This window comes from Diceros bicornis, chromosome 26 (assembly GCF_020826845.1).
Source record: "Diceros bicornis minor isolate mBicDic1 chromosome 26, mDicBic1.mat.cur, whole genome shotgun sequence".
Lineage (NCBI taxonomy): Eukaryota > Metazoa > Chordata > Mammalia > Perissodactyla > Rhinocerotidae > Diceros > Diceros bicornis.
In genome coordinates, this window is record NC_080765.1 from 9,637,308 (window position 1) to 9,644,708 (window position 7,401).

Sequence of the window (7,401 nt, forward strand, 5' to 3'; positions counted from 1 at the left end):
TCTTAGGAGACCTCACCTTGTCTCCAAGCTGCTAGCCACCAGGAGCTTATCAGGTCTCTCTTCCCCACTGGCTCAACCCATTTGAACTGAATGGCATCCAGTGGAATCAAGGGAAAGAGAGATTCCCAAACTCTCAAATCTGGGGGCCTCTGCCCAACAGCAGGCAGGGGCAGCCACAGTGCTCCCTCCACCCTGCCCCTTGCCTAACTGGAAACACAGAGGCCCAGAGATGGGCCCGGCTTTCCTGGAATCAAACAGCACCTCAGGGCAGAGCTGGTGACTGTGGCTGCTCCAAGTCCTTCTGAAGCTGTTGTCACTACCTTCCCAGGGTCCGTAAGGCAGCTGGACCAGAGTAGGGCAACAGCAGGGGTGGGGATGAAATGGAGTGGGTGTCTTGGGTAGACACTTGGAGGTAAAACCCATCTTGGCGGGTGGAGGAGACAGTCTGAACTGGAAGATGAGGTCCAAGCCCTTTGGCTAAGGAGACTGAGGCAAGAAGGGGTGAAAATGACCCGGGACCTGAGAACGAGGCCCGAGAAGGACTGCACCTGAGGAAGACTGAATTCTCTAGCAGTTTCTCTTTGCTTGGCCATTACTTTTAACTAAGGGCTCGGACTTGGTGAAGTTGCAGGTTAACTTGTGGATTTGTGTCTGATGCAAAGATAACACCAAAGGTTACTCTCCATTGCCCCAAAGAACACCAGTCAGAGTTTGTTGTTTTTCTAAGCCAATTTAGGAATCTTTTCCTAGCATTTTTTAATGGGCTATATAAACCCCAGTTCCTCAAACGCTCTTTGCATCAGTTTTACCATCTTACTGTTACCTCATTAAATAATGAGTTGAATTAAATCTTTGACAAATGTTCATTGTCTAACTGTCTGAGAGTCATGATTTCAGCTTTTTGAAAATTATACTTTGACACCTGCCTCCTGGCACAGGCCCCTTCTGCCTCCCCTACCTTGATCAAGTCTGGGCGAGGTCTCCCTCAATGCTCACCCCACACACATTGCTCCCAGGTCAGAGTCACGGCCCAGCCCACTCTAGCATCTGGGTGACACCTCCTTATGTACGCCTTTTTTTGTGTGTGTGTGAGGAAGATCAGCCCAGAGCTAACATCCATGCCAATCCTCCTCTTTTTGCTGAGGAAGACCGGCCCTGAGCTAACATCTATTGCCAATCCTCCTCCTTTGTTTCCCCCTTTTTCTCCCCAAGGTCCCAGTAGATAGTTGAATGTCATAGTTGCACATCCTTCTAGTTGCTGTATGTGGGACGCGGCCTCAGCATGGCCGGACAAGCGGTGCGTCGGTGGGCGAGGTTCCGAACCCAGGCCGCCAGTAGCGGAGCGCGCGCACTTAACGCTAAGTCACGGGCCGGCCCCTATCTACGCCTTTCTGACCCAAAGAGCTCAGAGGTCACTCCCATTCCAGTGCCCCACAGACACACTTCCTTGTCCTCCATCTGCCAGAGATGTCCAGCCGCCACTGGCCCGCAGGTTCAGGCTGAGACCTTGGGTTTTGTTTCAAGGGCCCTGGGGAGCTACGGATGATGTTAGGTTGGGAGAAGACACGCAGGCCCACTGTATCCCCAGGGCTGGGCACAGCCCCCAGTATTTGTCAGTGCCAGGGTGCGATGGCACTGGAACCAGGACATCACGGGGATGGACCACCTCCTTCAACGTCCCTGAGACCAGTCTGAGGCAAACCGCGGCCAGTCCCAAGCTGGGCAACGCGGGGGCATCACACCCACCCCGTCTACTCCACTTGCGAAACTCCCCCCTCTTACTCACCGGACGGGCTCCTGCTCTGCGCTTGCTGGGACCAGTCCCACCTCCCGGCCTGGAATTCCCTCCCCCCTCCCCTCCCAATCCTACCCACCTTTCCAGGCCCGGCTGAAACCTCCCCGCTCTGAGAAGCACCCCATCCAGTTCTCTTTCCGCGAACCCAGCCAGGACAGAGCCCTCAGGCCCCTGCTGTGGACCCCCACTCGGAGGGATGGATGCTGGGGCCCCTCCGGGCCTCAGTCTAGGGCAGAAAAGGCAAGTTCCGTTTTAATTTGACCACATAAATATATAATGATTGGTGGTCATTAATTAAATTTGTATTCACTCTTATTTTGCCTTTTTTGAACCCAGCACCTTTTTTTTTTTTTTTTTGGTCCAAAGGGCTTCTAAATGGCTCTGGGGTGGGCTTCGGAGGGCCCCTCGGCCAGGAAGAGGCAGCGCCCCCAGCTTCGCGCGGCAGGCGCGTCTCCAGCGCCACCTGGCGGCCTCCAGGAGCCCCCGCAGCCCAATAGGGCGGTGAGAGATGTAGCGGGGTCTCCCGGGGTGGCGGAGTCCTGGGCGGGGTCCTCCCCACTCCGGCCCCTAGGAGGGAACAGGCAGTATCTTTTGTCTTGGTAGTCATGGACGGCTTCCCTAAGGAGGACAAGTTGGAGCTAGGCCATCAGGACACACACTAATTCGCCTTCTCAGTCAAGCCACCCCGAGGTGCAGGGCCCGAGCGTGGTATTGGCCCTGAATTAAGGTGAATTAAGTGGACAGCGCGCAGCTTGCCGCCAACTCCAGCAAGTCTCATTCTTGGGGTCGTTATACCCACTTTATGCATTGGAAAATTGAGGCTCTGTTCTTAGAATATTGGCGCCATTGCCCTGATCCAGCGCTCAGACCTTCATTCAAGCCTGCCCCAGCCTCCCCCGTCCCGACCCTCCCCCCTAAAACGCCCAGTCTGCGACCAAGGAATTTATGCTCATCCTTGAAGGCCTGCTTACTGAATGATTCTCTTTATCTAGAGGAAAGGAGTTAGTCTGGGAGAGGGCCTGACCCGGCTGAGTCATTCAGGGAGTCCAGAGGGGGCCAACTCTGCTCGCCCAGCCTCCTGACAAAGAACTGCGTCCCGGGAATGAAAAGAGAGCCAGCCCCCAGCCCACCCCACTCCAGTTCCTTCCAGTCTGCCCCACCCCCACCCGAGGCCAGGCTCAGGGATGGAGGTTCCAGGAGAATGGGGAGTCTACCCCACCTAAGCCAAGAGACCCGCAGCGCAATAAACCCTGAGGCTGCACTCCCCCCGCCCCCAGCAGGTGCCTGCACTAGTCAGGAGGGGGTGGGGTGGAGAACTCGAGGGCGCAAGCGCCCCGCGATCAGCGAGAGCTTAGGGGTGGGGCCTCTGCGCGGGCAACGCCCCCTCCCCAGCCCGTTTGGAGCATCCCTCCCACCCACTCCCAGCTCCCAGGAATTCCGCTGAGTCACTTCCGAGGCCGCAGCTGCAACCATAGTGAGAACGTGTCATTCAATTCACTAGGCAGCGGCCAGGCGCTCACCTGGGAGACCGGCCACTACTGTCTTGTCTAAACGCATCTTCGTGGCCACCGAGGCCAACCCATCGCATCCCCTGCCGTTCTTCCCCAGCCATCCTAGTGGCCACGCAGGCTCCGCCTCAGGGCCTTTGCACGAGCTGTGCCCTATGCCCGCACACTCTTCCTCCGGGCACCTGTAGCCTGTGCATCCTCCCCACGGCCACCGCCAAGGCCTGTGCTCCAGCGGGGACGTATCAGGAAAGAGCGCGTGGTCATCTGCGAGCCTGACCCGTAGACACTCGGTTGGGCACTTAAAGTGGCAGAGATGTCCGGGTGCAGAATGCAAACCGGGAACGCCACAGGCTGCACGGTGCAAGCAGACAGATGTGTGCGCCCGGTCTGTGACCGTGTTACCGTGCGCGAGGCTGCCCGTGGGCAGCGTGGAGACAGGCGCGCCAAGCGTGCGTCCCGCGAATTCCCCGGCGGCCCGGATGTCGGTCTCGGAGCTATTGTCTCCCAGCCCCAAGCACGCCTTTCTTGGCGAGGCTCCGGCTGGGCACTGCAAACTACCATTCCCAGAATCCCTGCTAGGAATTCTGGTCACCCCAGAATTCCTGCTAGGCTCGGCCAATAGGAGGCGCCAGGGCCCTTAACCTTTCGGGTGCCGTGGACCCGTGTGGCCGCGTCTAGCATTTGATGATACTTAGGGACCCCTTCTCAGAATCATGCTTTTAAAAAAATTTTAAGCATTTAAGGTGTGTGTTTATTGCATCCTGCATTTTTTAAATTGTGGTAAAATACACATAACAAAATCTGCCGTCTTAACCAACTTTAACTGTACAGTTCAGCTGTCTTGAGTATGTTCACACCGTTGCGAAACAGCTCTCCAGAACTTTTTCATCTTGCAAATCTGAAACTCTATGCTCATGAAATTCCCCTTTTCCCTCTCCCCCAGACCCTGGTAACCACCTTCCACTTTCTGTTTCTACGAATTTGCCTACTTTAGACACCTCACATAAGCGGGGTCACACACTGTCCTTTTGTGACCAGTTTATTCACTTAGCATCATGTCCTCAAAGGTCATCCACCTCGAAGCATGTGTCAGAATTTCCTTCCTTTCAAAGGCGAGTCATATTTCATTGTATCTGTGAACCAGATTTTGTTTATTCATTCATCCATCCACAGACACTTGGTCACGATCTTGCTTTTAAATGTATAAAATAAAATGCATAGAATTAAAAAGGAGGCTAATTATATTGATCACAGTTGCCGACAAGTTGAAAGAACAAATGTGTGATACAGTAACCAACATATGCATTTCTGTGTTAATGCATTAAATACATAACATGGGCCGGTCCCGTGGCTTAGCGGTTAAGTGCGCGAGCTCTGCTACTGGTGGCCCGGGGTTCAGATCCTGGGCGCGCACCGACACACCGCTTCTCCGGCCATGCTGAGGCCGCGTCCCACATACAGCAACTAGAAGGATGTGCAACTACGACATACAACTATCTACTGGGGCATTGGGGAAAAAAAAGGAGGAGGATTGGCAATAGATGTTAGCTCAGAGCTGGTCTTCCTCAGCAAAAAGAGGAGGATTAGCATAGATGTTAGCTCAGGGCTGATCTTCCTCACAAATAAATAAATAAATAAATACATAACAGATCTCAAGCCTAAAAACTCTAGATGTGGGGACTCTAGTCTGGTTTCTGTAAACCAGACCTCGAGTTTTCCAGTTTTACAGCTCAAGTGATACTTCAGTGTGTGGCCCATCTATTTTCCCTCCTAAGAACACCACGATCAATTAGCCTCCATCAAAAGTTCCTGCAGGTCAGAACTTTCTGGAAACAGCTCCATCTCTGTATAATTTGCCCACGTTGTCTCTAGAGCTTAAGGGTTGCTGCGCAGCCTCTGCCATTCGGGGTGCCGTCAGCCACCTAAGATCAGGAGCCTGTCACAGTGGAGCATCGCGCCCTCGTGCCAGCCCACAGAGGATAGCCGAGTGGTTTCCAGGGAGGATGGCGCTGCCTCACCGATAGATTTCTCAAAACCATGCAGGTCATGCATGATAAATTGCTCCCTTCAGATTCTCCCTCCAGTGATGCTGGGGAAGTTCTGGCACGTCTGCCTCACTGCATGCAGGCCACTGACAGGTAGAAACTTCAGACTACAGACCAAGCAAACTGTTGGAGGCCCTTGCAGCTGCACCAGCTGACACATTACATTCTGACTCTCTGGGATGCACACTCATACCCATAAATCCAGCCCAATCCAGTGTCACAGTCCACCCTGGTGGGCCCAACACCCCCAGAGCCCATCTCCGCCTAGAGCCCCTGTTGAGGGAAATCAGTAATATTTGTCTTTCTGTTGAGGTATCAGCTATTTCCTCCAGGGTCAACTTCGACCTCTGCCCCCTGGGGCAAGCTGAACTCTGACTCTAGTTGAAGGCCACCAGGGGTGGTGGGGCTGGAGCCTGCACGAGGGTCCCTTCAGGGGAGGGTGTTACAATTTCCAGCTTCATCTGCATCCACCCAGATGTCCCGACTCAGGGCGCCCAGTCCACCGTGCGGTTGTGTGCATGAGAAGTGGATGTGCCTGTGTACCCTCTAGATGTTTCCTCATCTGGAAAAGGGGGAGAGAAATGTCCCCCCAACAGGGTCGCTGGGAGGCTGCAGCTGGACCGGCTGGTGACTGGTGGGTGGGTGACGGCTGGGCCGCTGAGGACACTTCTCTCGCCTGATGCTTTCCCACAGCCACATCTCATCCAGCAAGGCCTGGGGTGAGGCAGAGCCTGCAGAGACGAGGGACGGTTGGGAAAGGCGTGCTATGGATCGGGGTGCCTACAATAGGCTGGCCTGCACAGGGAGAATCCAGCCAGCCCCTAATGCATCTCGTCAAGCACAAGGACATCCCCACTAGAGGGCACCCACAAGGAGTCTCCTTCCAGTGGGTCCTGCCCTCAGTCCTGCCCCAGCCAGCTGTCCTTTCCATCTCTCTGCACCCCAGCCCTTCTCTGGGCCCTCACCCTTCCATCCTGACTCCCATGGCTCCCCTTCACTTGGGCAGTTCCACGCTCCCTACCAAAGGCTCTGTTGTCCCCCAGCCACACATCTGTCAATCTCCTGCTCCCCCTCCTCCTGACCCTGCCCTTCTCAGCTGGGTCACCTTGGCCTAGTCATTTAACCTTGCTGCGGCTGGGGGTCTTCATTCCCTGTCAGGGTCACAGGGGGCTTCTATCAGAGAGCCTGGGTGCAGTGCCCACATCAGGGGGCTCACAAATAGGAGGAAATGCAGCCCACTCTCCTTTGCTTTCTCTTTCTCTTCCCTCTCCCTTCCCGGCTGCCCTTTCTTAACCCCACATCCTCCCCCCTTCCTTCCTGCTGGCTTGGGTTGCCCACAGCCCCCTGGGGCACTCTGGGCTCTGCTCCCTCAACAGTGCTCTGGGGGGCAGGGCTCCAGGCCTGCCCAGCTGGCACCCACTGTCCCAGTGTGTCCTCTCCACCCACAGAGGCTGCCTGAGGATCGGCCACCTGGAATCTGAGGCCAGGTGACCTGCTGGCCTGTGTCCTGCTGGGTATGCTAGCCCTGAGCCTCACCTGGAGTGACCCTGGCCCCGGGGACAGGACAGTCAGGACAGGACAGGACAGGCAGGGCAGGGGGGTTGGCTGGCCCCATTTGTCAGATACACAAACCTCCCCAGCCAGGCCAGGCCAGACCATTGGCCTAAGGGACCTATGGCCTGAAGACCTTCTCACCCTTGCCCTCCATCCCAGCAAGTCCTCCCTTCTCCCAGGGGTGCCGAGGAAAAGGGGACCCCCACACCAGACCCTTTTGTGGAGCACCCACTTCGTGCCTGGGGCTCATGCTCGGCACTTTGCATGCACCACCTCATACAATCCTAATAAACTTGCCCCAAAGGCATTATTGATTGGCCCACTGTATAGGAGAAGATACTGAGGATCAAAGAGGTTGACCGCCATGTCCAACTGTCAGCCCTTGTGCTTTTCTCCCTTCCTTTTCGAAAAGTATGAAATATGTCAAACATACAGAAAAGTTCAGAGAGGACTATAATGCACCCCTAGACCCAATAATTATTTCACCATATTTTCTTCA